This window comes from Symphalangus syndactylus, chromosome X, assembly GCF_028878055.3.
Source record: "Symphalangus syndactylus isolate Jambi chromosome X, NHGRI_mSymSyn1-v2.1_pri, whole genome shotgun sequence".
Lineage (NCBI taxonomy): Eukaryota > Metazoa > Chordata > Mammalia > Primates > Hylobatidae > Symphalangus > Symphalangus syndactylus.
Window position 1 is genome coordinate 38313770 of NC_072447.2, and position 19412 is coordinate 38333181.

The 19412-nt window shown below is 42.5% G+C and overlaps 1 protein-coding gene across 13 annotated transcripts in view; it reads left to right on the forward strand.

Moving 5' to 3' along the window:
* The first annotated feature begins 2571 nt into the window (after positions 1–2571).
* Positions 2572–19412, forward strand: part of ZFX (zinc finger protein X-linked) — a 68173-nt gene continuing 51332 nt past the window's right edge. The window contains exons 1-4 of one of the 13 annotated variants that reach the window (XM_063634749.1): positions 2649–3389; positions 5296–5391; positions 6313–6423; positions 15946–16070. The gene's annotated coding sequence lies outside the window, so the exon portion shown is untranslated. Of the gene's footprint in view, positions 3390–3913; positions 5083–5295; positions 5392–6312; positions 6424–15945; positions 16071–19412 lie in introns of those variants that run through there. The other 12 variants (XM_063634754.1, XM_063634755.1, XM_063634756.1 and 9 more) reach the window with 12 other exon arrangements.

A 19412-nucleotide genomic window follows, 5' to 3' on the forward strand; every position in this document is an offset into this window, starting at 1 on the left:
GAAAATCAACAGCTTCTTTTCTGACTAATCTTTCTCTGGAGAAATGATTGAAAGGCCTTCTATCGTTTCTGGCTCAAGGACCTATAAACATGTCAGGGATTTTTAGTTTAGTTATTAAAACACTGTCAAAACCTTGAGTAAATGCTTTTAACTGTCTGATATACATTAACAGCTCTGAAGGAACAAATACATTTTAGCACGTAATCAAAATTCCTTTTACTGCTTTGAAACCAGCTATTTTGTATTCATAGCATTCTCTTTTGAAATGTTCTGCTCTCGACCTCCCTAGATAAAATTTCCTTTTATTATGTTTACTTAAGTGAGAAAATGAAAGTACTTAGGAATGTTTTTATTTTGCCTTACACAGCCTCCTTATTCGAGTTCCCCAAGGGCAAGCACATCTTTGTTACTTCCTGTGCCCAGAATTCTAAAGGTCCCTAATACGAAAACAATTATCAAGGCAAGATAGGCTGCAGTAGGTCCTTTAAGTGCAAGATGTCTGGTGCTTAATTACCAAATGCTTTCAAGGATCTTAGGTGTCCTCAAGGTCCTATTGTGAGTACTTTCATAAAATGCATTTTGTATTTTGTCACTCAAACAATTTCTGATCTCTGCTGTTTACACTTCCTTTTCATCTTCACTTTATCATGAGTATAATACTAAGTATACTTCTAGTGAAATGATTTTTACCATTGTTCTTTTACCAGTTTAACAATGTTCTTTACAGACTTCCATAAATGGGCTTAAAGTACAAATTACCTTTTTTTTAACTAAAAAAAATATAGTTGACCTTATCTGTATAGTCGTCTATAAAATAACTGGACTTTATAAAGTTTGCTGGACTTTAATAAAGGTTTATCTAATCTAACTAGGCTATCCTTTCTTTGTTTCCCACCAAAGTTAACAGTCTCTTCCTGTATGAAAAGTAATGACAAAGGGCTCTTTGAAAGTATCAATCCCTAAACTACTTGTGATCTTTTAAACTGAGAAAACATCTTTTTCTTTTATGCTCCTTGGACACTCTTAAGTGCTTTACACTGGTGGATGTGTAAGTATTTGATGGTAATTATGGAAAAACTAACAAGAATGGTGACATTAGGTTTTTCTGTCTTGAACATGCTGCTTACAGTTGCATGGATGATGAAGTGAGGCTCTATTTTTTTTTTTTTTTTTTTAATAGAGACCATGTTACCCAGGCTAGTCTTGAACTCGTGGGCTCAAGTGATCCTCCCGCCTTGGCCTCCCAAAGTGCTGTGATTACAGGAGTGAGCCAGGGAACCTGGCCTCCATTCTTGCCATACCGTAGCATCACACTGAGGCCCTTGGAAAGTACTTAAAACGCTGGTTATCAATGTTTTGAAATATTAATGTGGGCGGCCGGGCACGGTGGCTCACGCCTGTAATCCCAGCACTTTGGGAGGCCGAGACGGGTGGATTACCTGAGGTCAGGACTTGGAGACCAGCCTGGCCAACATGGTGAAACCCCGTCTCTACTAAAAAAATAGAAAAATTAGCCAGGCGTGGTGGCACGTGCCTGTAATCCCAGCTACTCGGGAGGCTGAGGCAGGAGAAGCGCTTGAACCCGGAAGGCGGAGGTTCAGTGAGCTGAGATCACGCCATTGCACTCCAGTCTGGGAGTGCAGGAAATATTAATGTGGGCACACAAGCTATTTCTCATTTTTTTTATTGAAACAACACTGCTTAGTTTCATTTACCTTTCTGTGAAATGTCTGTGAAAGTCTCTACACAGCCTGATGTAATTTTTATAAACAATGAATACATGCTGTTACTATTTTTGAAAGGAAATTTAATCGCTCGGAAAAATTCAGACTAAAGCCCCGAGAGGAAAATTACCATCCAGTGCATGCTCAGAGATTTCTTCTTACTCTACTTTTGTTTTTCCTTTTTGAAAGTATTTGTGATTGAGAGATGTCTGAGGGAAGGGACAAATTGCATTCTGGGAGTTTTAAAGAGTTATGTCAGGCAACTAAAATACGTGGCCTCTGTATTTAAAGAGATTTCACACCCGTATACTATTTGCTTTATAATTTTTGTGTTTCTTATTGTTTAAAAATGTCTTTAACATTTAGTGCTGTGTTAAAGGACAGCATGCCAGATTCCAGATTAATCTAAAGACTCCACTATTTAACTTTTCCCCAGTAACTTTAAAATAGAGTTTGGGTTCCAAGTTCAGCATGGAAAGATAGCATAAACATTTAAACTAAGTGCAAAATACACATTTTTGAAGTTGGTAAGTGCTGTTTAATCATTTTCCCCTTCTCTCCCAAGTCTTTCGAAACTTCAAAAGGCTTGTTTAAGCAGTTTGTTAAAAAAAAAATCCATACCCAATTGGGCTCCTCTCTATTAAGGAATGTGGAAAATTCATGATTTATGAAACGATGACACCAGTCTTACATTTCACAGGCTCCCAAGCTCTGAAACACGGGTACATAGGAAAATACACAGAAAATTCCTGTTCTTTGCAACGTGCGAAACGTTTCAAAATGCAACTTTTCTCATCTCCCTCCCCCGTACAAACTAATAAAATCAGTTTGGCTCTGACTGCTTATTTTTAAAAAGTAGACGGCCTGGTAGGTGCTCTAGGGATAACCCTTCTCCCCCCACTCCACCCCCCTTCCCGCACACCCATTTAGACTAGCAAGCCCGTTTTCATTTTATTTCAAAGATTTTTTTTTTTTTTTTTAAGCGAAGGCAGGGGACAGCGGGGGTTGCTAAATTTATCTTCCTCCCCAGCCACGGGGATGAAGAAAACACATTTACTGCGGGCGGGGGTCTGAGGGCCTGCAAACAACTCGAGCTGGAGCCTCGGCCAGGACCGGCGCGAGAGGCGGTAGGTCTCCAGGGAGGCCCTCGGGGTGCGGCCGCGGCCCACCGGACATGGTAGGGGGCGGCCGGGCCGCCTGCCTCTCCGCGGGGTCGGCGGACCGCGGCCCCGCGCGGGCTTTACGGCCGAGGCGGCGGCAGCGGCGCGTGTGTGGCGGCGGCGGGAGGGAGCGCGGAGGAGGTGGAAAGAAGGGGGGCGCTGTCACGGAGACTCCGGCCGCCGGAGACCCCGCCGCAGCGAGGCCACTGGGCTCCCCGGTGGCGGGGCGGGAGCGGCGCCGACACGGGGCGCCAGAGGGACCCACCGGGCGGAGGAGGGGGCCTGTCTACCCTTCCGCATTTTCCTGGGTCTCTCTCCCGGGCGGTGACGTGACGTGCTGACGGCGGGCCCGTGCCGGGGAGCTGGGCCGCTTTTTGTCAGCTTCGAGCTCGGCCCCTCCTCCCTCCCTCCGCCCGCCCCACCAGCCGGAGCCCGGCCCAGTGCTCCAGAGAAAGGCCGGCCTGCAGCACCCGCCACCGTCGCCGGCCGCCCGCACGTCCGTCCGGTGAGTCCTGGGTGCCGCCGCGGCCGCGGGGCCTAGTGCGCGCCCAGCGGCCTGGTCTCGGCCTGGTCGGCGGCCCGCAAAGCACCCTCCCGCGCTAGGCCGGGCGGCGTGGCGCGCGGCGCCGAGCAGGCCCCGAGGAGGCCGCAGTTAGGCCCGGGGAGGAGCCCGGCTGCCCCGAGCGGCGGCGGAGGCGCGCTCCGTAAGCGGGCGGGGGTTGGGGGAGGGTCGCCCGGTTGTGCCGGAGGCGGCCGAGGGGCCCCAGGTCGGCTCCGCGGCCGACCCGGGGCACCGCGCCGGGGTGAGGCCTGGCGAGGAGGCGAAGGCTGCAGGCATGAGGTGAAGGCCGCAGGCCGGCCGGGCCGATTTTCGCTATGTAAATATCGGTGAGGGGGGGGAGGGACGGGGGACAAGATGGCGGCGGCTCGGCGCCTGCTGCAGGGGACGATAGAGGGGGTTGCCGGGAGGGGGAGCCGCCATCTTGGAGGCGGTGTCTGGAGAGAAAATTCCGCTACAGCCCGTGAGGGGGGGTGGGAGAGCGGGCGGCGGCAGCAGCGGCGCCGGTGACGGGCCCCGGAGGCCCGGCGCGCTGGCGTGTGCGCGCGGAGGGGCGTGCTCGCTCCCCGTGGCGGCCATTGCCCTTGCCGCCATGATGAGCGCTTGGGGCTCCAGGCGCTCGGCGGCAGCGCCACCTTCCTGCCTTGCCTCCCGCAGCCCCGTGACTGGCTGCAGTTTCCGCTGCGTTTCAGCTGAGCTGCCGCAGGCGGCCACCGCCGCCGCCCGGACGCCGGGACCGTTTCGCCCTCAGCGCCCCCGGCCGTGCTCCTTCCCCCGCGCCTGTAGCCACCCGAGGGCAGTCGGGGCAGGTGGCAGTCCGGACACCTAGGCTTACCGGGGCATACGGGACCCCAGGAAATGTTATTTTTGCTTAAGTCAAATCATATGTGGCTGCTAAGGTGCTTTCGATGTAGTTGTTTTTCCGACAATCTTTGCCGCCCCGAATATCTGAATAAAGAAAGAAAAAGATTAATGGGAAAGTTTTTGCCATTCTTTTGTCCTATAGGGAAAAAAATTGCACAACACGAAAGCGGAGGAATAAAATTTTGAATCATTCGTACTCATTTACGTGGAAACAACTTTGTTGAAAAACGATTTAAGCGATTAGTGATCTGTTGGTGGTATTTTTTTTTTAAATCGAGGAATAAGAAGGGCAGACGTTTTTATTTTCTTATGGGAGGACAACTTAGTGTGGTGCATATTTATTGTGCATTTGCCTGTCATGGTATTTCGATTTTTCATTTTTGAAGTTTTAAGGCGGAGTTTCATCCCCTACGTACTTTTTTTGATTGCACACTGTACAACTTTCTTGATAAACTCGGAGCCTACTGTTAGCGATGCACCGTGTTAGATGCTAAGAAACATTAAAAACGTTCTTGTAATGCAGACGGTGGCTGCAAGAAGTCTCATGTTTAGAGGTAGGTGGGGCAAGGTGAAATGCAGTAAAGTGAGAGGTACAATTAATTACTGGGATTTCCGAGGGAAGCAAGGTTGCCATTGGAGGACCAGGGAGGGACGGGTTCCTGAAGTATTAATAGGTGGCATTTTGAGAAGGTTACCGAGGGATGGGTAGGACTTTGTTAGGTAGAGGTGGAGGTGGAGAAAGGACGTTTCAAGGGTGAAGCTTCTTCAGTAAACAGTAAGTATTTACAGTTTGGCAAAAGTGGATGGTATAGGTAGGGGAGTGGTGGGAATTCAGGCTAGAAAAGTTAGATTGCAGAAGCGCTTGCTTGCCAGGTGGAGGGACTTATATTCAATGGGGGAAGCAGCGGGGGTGCCCTCAACTAGAAGAGTGATGGCACACCTGAGCTGCACTTTGTTATTTACTTATTTATTTTTTATTTTGAGACAGGTTCTTGCTATATTGCCCCAGGCTAATCTCGAACTCCTGGGCTCAAGCCGTTCTCCCGCCTCCCACTGCTGTCTGTTCCCTGAGCTGTGCTTTACGGTACTTAGTAGTTCCATTGGACTAGGAAAAGTTTTAAAGTTGAAAAATAATGAGAGTAGTAAGTTGATCAGTGTTTTCATTATCAGAACGATTACAAGAATGTTCAGAAGTTAAGCAAATTTTGCTACTTTTAGAACGATGCGTCTGTATTAAGACAGCTGCTCCTTTTTTCTATCCTGATTTCTCATCCGAAATAATCTTTTGCTCAGAGTTGTCAGAATTTCTATGGTACACAAATAGGGAGGGGTTTCTAACATTTCATTTACCATGGTTGAAAAGTACAGGACTAGTGCTGTGGGTTATTTGACGAAAATGAGAAATGAGTATTCCCGTGGTAATTTTTTTTTTTTTTTTTGAGACTGAGTCTCGCTCTGTTGCCCAGGCTGGAGTGCAGTGGTGTGATCTTGGCTCATTGCAACCTCTGCCTCCCGGGTTCAAGTGATTCTCCTGCCTCAGCCTCCCGAGTAGCTGGGACTACAGGACCTTGCCACCATGCCTGGTTAATTTTTGTATTTTTAGTAGAGACAGGGTTTCATGTTGGCCAGGCTGGTTTCGAATTCCTGACTTCAAGTGATCTGCCTGCCTTGACCTCCCAAAGTGCTGGGATTACAGGCATGAACCACCGTGCCCTGCCTGTTTCCTAGAATTTTGTGATGGAAACCTTTAGGTGGCGTAGATACCCATTTTCAGTTTTTCCGTTTTTCTAGACTGTAACGGGTCGTGAGCAGCAGTGCTCCATGAAAGGGCTGGAGGGAATGAGAGTCTCATGTTTGTTATAAAGGGCTATGGTTTAGAAAAGTTCGAGAAACAGTGCATTGCATGAGGCTGACTAGAAGCAAGTTGAGAAGGCGGGCTGTGGTTGTTGAGGTGTTAAGGGTAAACATAAACTTAGAAGAACCAGGTGCTTTTATATTTTGACAGCTGGGAAAGACATAGAAGAACTATTAAGAAGATAGAATTGTTTTGCTGCGCAGTACAGCAACAGTGGATGTTCAAGATTAAGATTAGAGTCAAGTTGTGTGATTAAGACAGGTAAGTGTGTAGTTTAGTTTCAATTAGAAATGGTTAAATATAAAATTATTTTTGCCTGAAGGGGTAGACCTTGAAACTTTGGAAAACTGACTGGTAGAACACCTTCGAACCCAACCACCCTGGATAAATAAGGTGTTAGTTTTTAATTTCTGTGTATTTTTCAGATAGATGCAGATTTCTTTTTTAAAAAAACATGCTCACGAATGTGTTACAAATTTTTTTTTCCACATTGCTTTTTATAAATGCTTACTCTCATTGCAAATGCTTACTCTCACTTAACCCATTTAGACTGATACTGTCACTGATAATCTTCTTTGTATTATTTGTTCTTGTGTACACTGGCAATTCCAAACTTTTTTTCACTCCTTTTTTTTTTTTTTTTTTTTTTTTTGAGACGGAGTCTCGCTCTGTCACCCAGGCTGGAGTGCAGTGGCGCGATCTCGGCTCACTGCAAGCTCCGCCTCCCGGGTTCACGCCATTCTCCTGCCTCAGCCTCTCCCAGTAGCTGGGACTACAGGCGCCCGCCACCACGCCCGGCTAATTTTTTTTTTTTTGTATTTTTAGTAGCGACGGGGGTTTCACCGTGGTCTCGATCTCCTGACCTCGTGATGCGCCCGCCTCGGCCTCCCAAAGTGCTGGGATTACAAGCGTGAGCCACCGCGCCCGGCCACTTTTTTTCACTCTTAAAACTACTCAACGGGTCCTTGAAATCTCTCACCTTCAGGAAAGATTACCCAATCTTTCACTTCACTGAGAAGGGTAGATGGCCATCTGATAAAGAGCCAAGTCTCCCTCCCTTCCCCTTCATGCCTTTCCTGTCTTCACCTAGGCCTTCCTCCTCTTGCCGCAGGGGAGGTTGCAGGAGGGATTGCTGTCTCACAAGCCCCACTGCTGCTCTGTGCCTGCTCTTCACCCTGGCTACCTCCTTAGGGACCAAGCTCTGTCCGTGATGCCGTCTCTTGCATCATTACCCTCTCTTTACAAATATTCCTAGATTTGCTCATCTTACAAAAACCTCACCTGTCTTCACTTTCTTTTCACCCCACTTGTTCTTAAATCCAATATTTCCCAAATTGGGAAACTTGCACAGCATGTTAACAGGTGTGTTATATAAAAGTGCTCTGTGTTTCAGAAACACTCTGTACCTTCTCTGTCTTCTATGGTGGGATTCCCCTTAATTTAGCATTTAATGTATTATATTTGAATTGTGTGTTTATATTTTTCTCTTCCACACTGTGAATATAGAGACAAGTTCTGATTTATCTTTGTCTCCAAGCAGTGCCTGGCATATGGACCATTATCTCTAAAAGCAATCATTTTGGTTACTGGGTGCAGAGAATTTTACGTAGTTAGTAGTTTTCAGCTGTTCAAAATCAGGTATCCAGTCTGTGTTTTTTGACTAAGGGACGTACATATTAAGGCACACTTATTAGGGCACCAGGTCAAGGAGTAACCCCCTCCCACCACCCCTTATCTGATTGGAATATGGCCAGCCTATTCTTATTCCTGCCAAATTATTTTTCCAGACAACATTTTATAAAACCCAGGTATCTTGTAATTGTATTTTACTCAAAGGAAGTATACTCTGAGGAAATTGTGTGGCCTTGAGGTACACAGCCATTAGGCATTTAAAAAATATATTTAAAAAGTTTTATGGAATATTTTAAAATTACTGAAAATCAGAATCACCCAGATTTAAGAGATCTTAATATTTTGCTACATACTTGATTCATATCTTTTTGTTGTTTAAAGAAATAAAATCTCACAGATTCAAAGGGTCCCTCCCCATCCCCTTCCTGTCTTCTTTTCGCCAGAAGTAACCACCTGTCCCTATATGTATGTACCAAAACAATATCAGGTATTGCTTGTGTGTTTAACTTTACATAAACAGTATCATAACCATACCTTATATATTATTGTTACTTAACAGTGTGTTTTTGAGATTTATCCATGTAATGTGTTTAGTCCAGCAGTTTTCAAAGTGTGCTCCAGGGATTCCTGGGGATCCCTAAGATTCTTTCAGGGGGTCCATGAGGTCAAAACTATTTTCATAATACTTTTTATTTGCTGTTTTCACCCACATTTTCCTGTACACTATAGAAATACTGTACAGAGGCTGCATGACATATGATGTCATAATAGATAGAATGCAGAAACACTTACGGGAATCCAGCCGGTTTCTATTAAGCCAGACATGAAAGAGATTTGCAAAAATGTAAAACAGTGCCACTCGTTTTACTTTTTTTTTTTTTTTTTTTTAGAAAAATAGTTATTTTAAAATAAATATGCAGCCATAAAAAAGAACGAGATCGTGTCTTTTGCAGAAACATGGATGGAGCTGGAGGCTATTATCCTTAGCAAACTAACGCAGGAACAGAAAACCAAATACCAAATAGTCTCACTTACAAGTGGGAGCTAACTGATGAGCACAAAGAAGGAATCAACAGACACTGGGGGTCTACTAGAGGGTGAAGGGAGGGAGGAGGGAGAGGATCAGAAGAGATAACTATTGGGTACTGGGCTTAAATACGTGGGTGATGAAATAATCTGTACAACAAACCCCCGTGACACAAGTTTACCCATGTAACAAACCTGCACATGTACTCCCGAACCTAAAATAAAAGTTTTAAAAAATAACAAAAGGGAAAAAAGGAATAAAGAAAAAAAGTATTTTTATGGGTTAATAAGTGCTTTTAAATATCTCAGTTTTAATTTCTAGTATGATAAACATCTATAGATACAACCCACATAAAAACTCTTTGTGGTTCTTAATTTTTGTTTTTTGTTTTGTTTTTTAAATTTTATTGTGGTCCTTAATTTTTAAGAGTGCGAAGGAGTCCTGAGACCACGAAGTTTGAAAACTACTGATTTAGTTCATTCATTTTATTTGTATTCCAGTGTATAAATATACTGTGGTTTATTTATCTATTCATGGAGGGACCGATAGACTATTTGCAGTTTCTGAATTTCAAACACTACTGCTATGAACATCCTTATACATGGTTTGTCTTTCTTGGGATTATATACATATAGTAGAAGTAGAATTGCTTCATTTAAGAAGTCTGTGCATTGTCAACTTTACTGGGAATTGCCAGAATGGCAAATTGTCTTCTATTTGACACTCCCGCTGTGTTTGATCCCGTTTCTGCAAATCACTGCCAAAGGATTGAATTTTGCAATTTTTTCCCAATCTGTTGGGTATAAATGGCATCTCCTTGCTATTTTCATTTTGCATTTCTAAGATTACTAGTGAGGTTGACCTTTTTTCCCCATATATTTATTGGCCATCAGAGTTTTCTATGAATTGCTTATGCCTACCTTTGGCTCATTTTTCTGTTGGGTTGTTGCCTCCTCCTTGTTGGTATATGGGTTTTATTAATTTATTTATTTGAGATGGAGTCTCGCTCTGTTGCCCAGGCTGGAGTGCAGTGGCACGTGGTCTGGGCTCACTGTAGCCTCTGCCTCCCAGGTTCAAGCAATTGTCCTGCCTCAGCCTCCTGAGTAGCTGGGATAACAGACGCCTGCCACCATGCCTGGTTAATTTTTGTGCTTTCAGTAGAGACGGGGTTTCACCATGTTGGCCAGGCTTGTCTCGAACTCCTGACCTCAAGTGATCGGCCCTCCTTGGCCTCTGAAAGTGCTGGGATTACAGGTGTGAGCCACTGTGACTGGCTGGTTTATGGGTTTTATATTCTGGATACTAATTTGTGATTATATACACTGAAAATATCTTTTCCTGGTCTGTGGCTTGGCTTTTAGCTCTGTTTGTGGGAAGTTTTTTTATGTAGGACTTCTTAATATGATGGTAGCCAGTTCTCAATTTTTTTCATTTATGGCTTGTGTTTTCTTACGTCTTCAATATATTCTTCCCTTACCCCAAGGTTGTAATGATACTGTGCTTTTTCATATTTAGGTCATTAATTCACCGGAGTTTTTTCTATATTGTGTGACGTAGGAATCTAATATCTTTTTCATGTGGATTTATCAAATAGTTCAGCGTTTCTCCCCACTGATTTATAATGTAACTCCTGAGGTATATCATATTCTCACATACTTATCTGTTTTTAGTTTCTCTCTTTTGGTTTCATTGGTCTTTTTGCCTATCTCTATATCTATACTATCCTGATTTAATAATAATAGCTTTATAATTAAAACTTGGCCGGGCGCGGTGGCTCACGCTTGTAATCCCAGCACTTTGGGAGGCCGAGGCGGGCGGATCACGAGGTCAGGAGATCGAGACCACGGTGAAACCCCGTCTCTACTAAAAATACAAAAAAATTAGCCGGGCGTGGTGGTGGGAGCCTGTAGTCCCAGCTACTCGGAGAGGCTGAGGCAGGAGAATGGCGTGAACCCAGGAGGCGGAGCTTGCAGTGAGCCGAGATCGCGCCACTGCACTCCAGCCTGGGCGACAGAGCGAGACTCCGTCTCAAAAAAAAAAAAAAAAAAAAAAAAACTTAATATATATTCTTTTCCTTCAGGATTATTTTAGCTGTTTTCCTCCCTTTGCTTATTTTGGGGTTAGTTTGTCAATTTCTGTGAAAACTGTTGGATTTTTTATTTGCCTCAAATTTATAGAATAAATACATAGATTCATGTAGATAAATGCTAATAGAGCTGGGATTTGAATTCTGGGTATGTGCTACTACTTTTCATAAAGCTCTTGCACAACTTCTGTTAGATATTTTTGTTAGATACTGTGTAATTTTTGTTGTCATTGTGAATAGAATTTTCTTTTAGTTATAATTTCTATTATTGCTGATGTATAAGGATCACTGTTGACTTATATGTATTGATCACGTAACCTTGTTGAACTCTCATCATATTTCATAGATCCTGAGGTACACTTCCCCCCCTACATCTTCACAAATCTGAAATCAAAATAGATCTTTGATGGTGTCCTATAATCGCTGTTGTCTAGGCAGCAGTCATGATGTAGTTTTCATTGCCTGCACATGCACAAACTTGGTCAGGGCTCTTCATTTTGTCATCACTTTAAATGAGTATGTGCATTGCTGTATTGTTATTTCATGCCAAACAATAAAACTGGAGGCGGAAGAAGTTGCGAAGTGGGTGTCTGCCTTGAAAGAAAATCCCATAAATAATAATGGATCATTTTAAGAAGTGCTGCATGACCAACAATCTTATTGGCAGAGCACAATATTGTTAGCAACAGTTGAACAGTTTTGAGTGGAAGAGCAATCCATAGTAGGACCTTGAATGTGAAGTTGTAGGAATACCTTACCAATTTATTTTGCTTCTTTTTTTTCTGTCGCCCAGGGTGGAGTGCAGTAGCACGATCTCAGCTCACTGCAACCTCCGCCTCCTGGGTTCAAGCAATTCTCCTGCCTCAGCCTCCCGAGTAGCTGGGACTACAGGTGCACACTGCCACGCCCAGCTAATTTTTTGTATTTTAGTCGAGACAGGGTTTCACTGTGTTTCCCAGGCTGTTCTCGAACTCCTGAACCCAGGCAATCCGCCCGCCTCGGCCTCCGAAAGTGCTAGGATTACAGGCATGAGCCACTGTGCCCGGACAATTTCTTTTGCTTCTGTATGCATAAGATATGATAAAAGTCTGTCTAAATAAGTCTGAATTGTCTTGATAAATCTAGAATGAAAATCCTAGATAATAAGAAAATACTGTATAAGTTTAATTGGCAATGTTTTTTTCTTAGTCATGTAAAATAAGGGTACAGCTTACAATTGGTATCTTCAGAGTCAGTGAAATGTGGTAGTAGTAACAGTTGATGGCCGGGTGTGGTGGTACACACCTGTAATCCCAGCACTTTGGGAGGCCGAGACGGGTGGACTTTGTCTCAAAAAAAACCAAACAAACAAAAAAACCAAAAACAAAAAAACACAGTTCATAATTCTTTTGTATTTTCTAAGTAGTTTTAATGTCTGTGAATAATACAGTTTTATTTATTTATTTATTTATTTATTTATTTTATTTATTTTTTTTTTGAGAGAGACGGAGTCTTGCTCTGTCCCCCAGGCTGGAGTGCAGTGGCGCGATCTCGGCTCACTGCAAGCTCCGCCTCCTGGGCTCATGCCATTCTCCTGCCTCAGCCTCCCGAGTAGCTGGGACTACAGGTACCCGCCAACACGCCCGGCTAATTTTTTGTATTTTTAGTAGAGACGGGGTTTCACCGTGTTAGCCAGGATGGTCTCGATCTCCTGACCTCGTGATCCGCCCGCCTCAGCCTCCCAAAGTGCTGGGATTACAGGCTTGAGCCATCGCGCCCAGCATACAGTTTTATTTCTTTCCATTCCTTCTTGCCTCCTATTTCTTATTCTGGTTTTACTGCATTGACTAATTCCTCTGTTGAAGTGTTCAGTAGAAGCATTGATAATGGGCATCCTTCTCTAGTTACTTTAATGGAGTGTTTCTAATGTTGTATCATTGAATATGATATTGTAGTGGGCTTTTTTGAGAAGGGGTGCTGATGATATTTTTATTTATTTTTTTTGAACTGGGGTCTTGCTCTGTCACCCAGGCTGGAGTGCAATGGTGCGATCTCGGCTCACTGCAACCTCTGCCGCCTGAGTTCAAGCCATTCTCCTGCCTCAGCCTCCCAGGTAGCTGGGACTACAGGCATGTGCCACCATGTCCAGCTAATTTTTTTTTTTTTTTTTTTTGTATTTTTAGTAGAGATAGGGTTTCACCATCCTGGCCAGGCTGGATGATATTTTTAGTTGCAGTTCTCTTTTACTTACCATTTTAGAGTTTCTACTGTGAGCAGGAGTTTAATTTTGCTAATGCTTCTGCTACATCTATTGGTGTGATGAAGTCCATTAATCTTCTATTTTATTTTTAGTTTTTTTATTTTTCATTTTGAGATGGGGTCTTGCTCTGTTGCCCAGGTGGGAGTGCATGACTCATTGCAGTCTTGACCTTCTGGGCTCAAGCCATCCTCCCACCTCAGCCTCCCAAGTAGCTGGGACCATAGGCATGTGCCACCATGCTGGCCTGATTTTTTAATTTTTTTGTAGAGACGGTCTTGCCATGTTGCATAGGCTAGTCTTGAACTCCTGGTCTCAAGCAGTTGTCCTGCCTGGGCCTCCAAAAGAGCTGGGATTATAGGCGTGAGCTACAGCATGGGTCCTACATTTTCTATTTTAAACTATTTTTGGATTTCTGGATATTTGCATATCTTTGTTATTGCCATGTACTTGTCCTTTTTTATGTAATCTTGTTTGGATAACAAAGTTGTATTAACCTCATAAGATAAATTGGGGAGTATTTTTTTCTTTTTTCTTTTTTTTGTTTTTAAACAGTTGCTATTTAATAGAGACAATCTGTTTCTTTTCTTTTTTTGGAGACAGGAAATCTCTCTGTCACCCAGGCTGGAGTGCAGTGGCATGATCTCGGCTCACTGCAATCTCTGCCTCCCTGGTTCAAGTGATTGTCCTGCCTCAGCCTCCTGAGTAGCTGGGATTACAGGTGCCCGCCACCATGCCTGGCTAATTTTTGTAGTTTTTAGTAGAGATGGGTTTCACCATGTTGGCCAGGCCTCAGGTCTGGTCTCGGAACTCCTGACCTCAGGTGATGGGCCTACCTTGACCTCCCAAAGTGCTGGGATTACAGACGTGAGCCACCGTGTCCGAGTGAGACAATCTGTTTCTTAAAAGTAAGAACCCATCTGTGAGATTATCTGTGCTTGGTGTCTTTTGAGTGTAAATTTGTGGTTTCTGATTTGTTAATTGTTTCCTTCATGATGATGTCTTTTTTTAGCTGTTCTTGAGTTTTTTTGGTCATTTATACAAAACGAACAATTTTCTAGAAAAATATTAAATTTCAAATGCATTATTATAAAATACAGATTTCCCTGATGACTTTTAAAAACCTAATTTTGTTAGTTTGTTCCTTTTTTTCTGATCAGTATTGCTAGTAACTGCCTTTATTATTAGACTTTTAACATAGTTATTTTTATTGATCCTTTCTATTTCTACTCCTGTGGTTAATATTTTCCTTCTGCTTTATTTGCATTCATTCTGACATTTAAAAATGTAAGTTAGAGGCTTAGCTCGTTCATATTTAATCTATTTTTATAATATATACACTAAAAACTATAAAATTTTCTCTAGACTATAATTGGATGCTATTTAAAAAAATTGAAATGCATTTTTTTTTTTTTTTTTTTTTTTTGAGAGTGGGTCTCGCTCTGTCGCCCAGGGTAGAGTGCAGTGGCGCACTCTCAACTCACTGTAACCTCTGCCTCCCGGGTTCAAGCGATTCTCTTGCCTCAGCCTCCTGAGTTGCTGGGATTACAGATGTGCACCAGCACACCCGGCTAATTTTTGTATTTTTAGTAGAGACAGGGTTTCACCATGTTAGCCAGGCTGGTTTCAAACTCCTGACCTCAGGTGATCCACCTGCCTTGGCCTCACAAAGTGCTAGGATTACAGGCGTGAGCCACTGAGCCCACCCAAAATGTACGTATTTATGGGGTAGGGTGATTATGTACATGTATACAATGTGTAATGGTCAAATCAGGGTAATTAGCATATCTGTCACACCAGCATTTATCATTTCTTTGTGTTGGGAACATTCAAAATCCTTTCTTCTAGATATTTGAAAATACATAATGAATTATTTTTAACTATAATCACCCTACAGTGCTATAGAACACTAGAACTTATTCCCCCTATTTAGCTGTAATTTGTATCTGTTAACCAGACTCTCCCTATCTCTGGATACTATGATTTTTGACATGAATTGGTTTTTATTATTTAGTTCTAAGTATATTGTGATCTCCATAATTTTCCTGTTGCCCATTAAAATTATTTAGAACTTTGTATTTACAGGATTTTCTTTTTGTATTACTGTTATCTCTGTGATATTTATTTCTAATTTTATTGTATTATACTTGGGGAACATTGAGATGCAAAAATCAACTCTGTTTCTCTATACCAGCAGCAAACAATTTGAAAATCAAATTTGAAAACTAATATAATTTATAATAAGGTCAAAAAACATCTGATACCTTGAAATAAATCCAACAAAGCATACCAAGGCCTTCAGTAAAAACCTTACTAAGAGAAATGAAAGAAGACCTAAATTAGTGGAAAGAGATAACCATGTTCATTGGATTGGAAGTGTCGGTATTGTAAAGATGTCAGTTCTAAGTTGATGTATACAGAAATTCAGTGCAATTGCAATATCTCAATAGGGCTGTTGCTGCTGCCACTGCTGCTTTTTTTTCTTTTGGATAGGCTAGTTCTCAAATTTATATGGAAAGGCACAGGGCCAAGAATGGCAAAGGCAATCTTGAGAAAAAGTTGGAAGACTTAACACTAACATATATCAACACTTACTATAAAGCTACAGTGATTAAATTAGTGGGCGCAAAGCCAGATTGACCAATGGCACAGGATAGAGTCCAAAAGTTGACCTACACATACAAGGTCAGTTGATTTAAAGAAAGATGTATTTGGATTTTGATTGAATGTAGAGGTTAATTAAGGGAGAAGTGATACTACTAATCTAACATATTCTTTTTTTTCCTTTTTTTTTTTTTAAAGACAGTCTTCCTCTGTCGTCCAGGCTGGAATGCAGTGCAGTTATGCAAATTCGGCTCACTGCAACCTCTGCCTTCTGTGTTCAAGTGATTCTTCTGCCTCAGCCTCCCGAGTAGCTGGGATTACAGGTGTGCGCCACCATGCCTGGCTAGCTTTTGTATTTTCAGTAGAGACGGGGTTTCACCATGTTGGCCAGCCTGGTCTCAAACTCCTCACCTCAAGTGATCTACCTGCCTCAGCCTCCCAAAGTGCTGGGATTACAGGTGTGAGCCATTGCACCTGGCCCTAATGTAATATATTCAAGAGCAAGATTGCTTTCTCTATTTGTCTAAAAGGGGAAAAAAAAAATCCCTAGCTGGGCGTGGTGGTGCAGGCCTGTAGTCCCAGCTAGTTGGAAGGCCGAGGCAGGAGAATGGCTTGAACCTGGGAGGTGGAGGTTGTGGTGAGCTGAGATCTTGCCATTGCACTCCAGCCTGGGCAACAAGAGTGAAACTGTCTCAAAAAAAAAAAAAAAAAAAAAAAAAAAGTCCCACACAGTAGAGTTTTTAGTTACTCTTATCAGTGCGATTTTTTCATTCTTAGGTGTTTACATGAGAAAGCTTTTGTCTTCAAGTATATTAATTTTGTACCAGCACACTTTATGAATTCATACTGATAATAGTTTTTCAGTTGATTCTCTTGTATTTCCTAGATATAGCATATGCAAATAAGTTTAATTTCCTTCAAGTAATAATTATATCTTGTATTTCATCATCTTACCTAATTGCACTGGCTGGCATTTGTCACACAATCCTATAATAATAGTATTAATGGCCATTCTTAATTTTGACTTTAGAGAGAATACTTCTAATGTTTTACCTTAGGTTTAATAGATGTCTTTTTGTTATAAAGTGATAACTGACATCATTCTCATATCCCAAAACACATGTTCTGACATGAACTGGTTTAAGATTGCATATACTTGAGTATTTTTTAAACAGCTTTATTGAGATAAAGCTATTATTAAATCTACCCTTTAAAATGTACATTTCAGTGGTTTTTTAGTAGATTCAGCGTTCTGTAACTATTATCAGTAATTAGAACATTTTCGTCATCCCAAAAAGAAACCCTATACCTATTGGTAATCACTCTCCTCTCCCCACTTCCTTCATCCCCTAGCAACCACTAATCTACCTTCTGTCTGTGTGGATTTGCTTGTTCTTGACGTTTCATATAAATGGAATCCTATAACGTGGTCTTTCCTGTCTGGCTCCTTTCACTTAGCATATTGTTTTCAAGGTCATCCATGTTTTAGCATGTATCCTATTTATTTAATTTTTTAACTGTTAAAATATCTATCCCAATTTGACTCAAAAGTTTGCTTTAAATCAAAAGTAGGCGTTCAGTTTCAACTTTTCAGCATCTGTTGAAAATATCAGGCGGTTTTTTTTTTTTTGACCTATTAATTTAGGCTATTATTTGGCTCCATCCTTGAATTCTAGAGTACCCATACTGTGCCAAGGTCTGTGTGTGTGTGTGTGTGTGTGTGTACGTGTACATACATGTACATGGATGTGCTTTTTTTTTGTTTTTTTTACATGACGGATCACATTTGCGGATACTTGGGATTCATAATTAACCAAGTTTGTAATTTGGTTAAATTATTTTTGTTAGGTTTTTTTTTTTTTTGGATACAGAGTCTCACTCTGTCGCCCAGGCTGGAGTGCAATGGCGTGATCTCGGCTCACTGCAACGGCGTGATCTCGGCTCACTGCAACCTCCGCCTCTGGGGTTCAAGTGATTCTCCTGCATCAGCCTCCTGAGTAGTTGGGATTACAGGCACCTGCCACTATGCCCGGCTAATTTTTGTATTTTTAGTAGAGATGGGGTTTCACCATATTAGTCATGCTGCTCTCGAACTCCTGACCTCAGGTGATCCTCCTGCCTTGGCCTCCCAAAGTGCTGGGATTACAGATGTGAGCCACCGTGCCCAGCCTAGGTTTTGTTTTAAATGGTAAATTAATTTTGTAAAAGGAGTTGAGAAAGCTGTCTTCCTCAATTCAGATAGTTTTGCCAAAAGGCCGGATATGGGGCTCATGCCTGTAATCCTAGCACTTTAGGAGGCTGAGGTGTGAGGATCACTTGAGCTCAGGAGTTCTAGACCAGCCTGGGCAACATAGTGAGACTTCATCTCTATTAAAAAAAAAAAAGCTTTGGGGAAAGACTGCAGCTTTTTGAAAGGGGTAACATTAGACAACTTTTCTCTTTCTTTTCGTTTTTAAAAGATACAGGGGCTCACCCTATTGCCCTGACTGGAGTGGAGTGGGACAATCATAGCTCACTCTAGCGTTGAACTCTTGGGCTCAGGTGATCCTCCCACCTCAGTGTCCCAAGTAGCTGGGACTACAGACATGCGCCACCATGGCTAGCTAATTTTTTTGAGACTGAGTCTCACTCTATTGCCCAGGCTAGAGTGCAGTGGCATTATCTCGGCTCACTGCAACCTCTGCCTCCTGGGTTCAAGTGATTCTCGTGCCTCAGCCTCTCTAGTAGCTGGGACTACAGGCGCGAGCAACCACACCCAGCCAATGTTTGTATTTTTAGTAGAGATGGGGTTTCACCATGTTGGCCAGGCTGGTCTTGAACTCCTGACCTCAGGTGATCCACCCACCTCAGCCTTCCAAAGTGCTGGGATTACAGGCATTAGTCACCGTGCCCGGCCGCCTAGCTAATTTTAAAAATTATTTTGTCAAGATGGAGTCTTAGCTATTTTGTCCAGGTTGGTCTTGAACTCCTTGCTGCAAGTGATCTCCTGCCTTGGCTTCCCAAAGCACTGGGATTACAGGTGTGAGCCACTGTGCCTTGGCCCCCTCTTTAAAAAAAAAAAAAAAAAATTCATGATGATCGGGTTTTGTTTTATTGAGTTAATGCTGGTAATTTACATTTTCCCTCAATGTGCTAACGTAGAATTCTAGACCATTTTCATACAAGTCGTTTTCCTTTTTTCTGTATCTGTGCTTTTTTTTTTCCTTATCTCAAATTATATATGTTTGTGCTTTCTCCCAGTTTCTTCCCCTCTTTTAGATTATTATCTTGTATTTTATTGTCTTCCCAACCCCCTGGAAAAAGCCTGGTTTGGAGATTTTTTGGGGGTAAAAATTAGCTGGCTGCCTAGCTTTGCTCCAGAGAATGGTCATGAAATTCATGATTGCTGATACTCAACCTGGAGCATGCTTATTGTTGGTCTTGTGAGAAGCAGGCGTATTTCAAACCTGCCCCTGCATTGCCCAGCTTGTTCTTTTCTTTTATTATTTTTTTAATGATTAAAGGATTTATTAAATTCCATGTGCAGAACACATTGCTGATTGCATTAGCAAAAGATCAGGGTAAAAATACCCCACAATTCTGGAACTGTCCATTTAAAATATTTGTTCTAGTTGTTGAAAGGCCCAGTGTTATATTCTTGCCAGTGCTTCAGGTATACAGAGAAT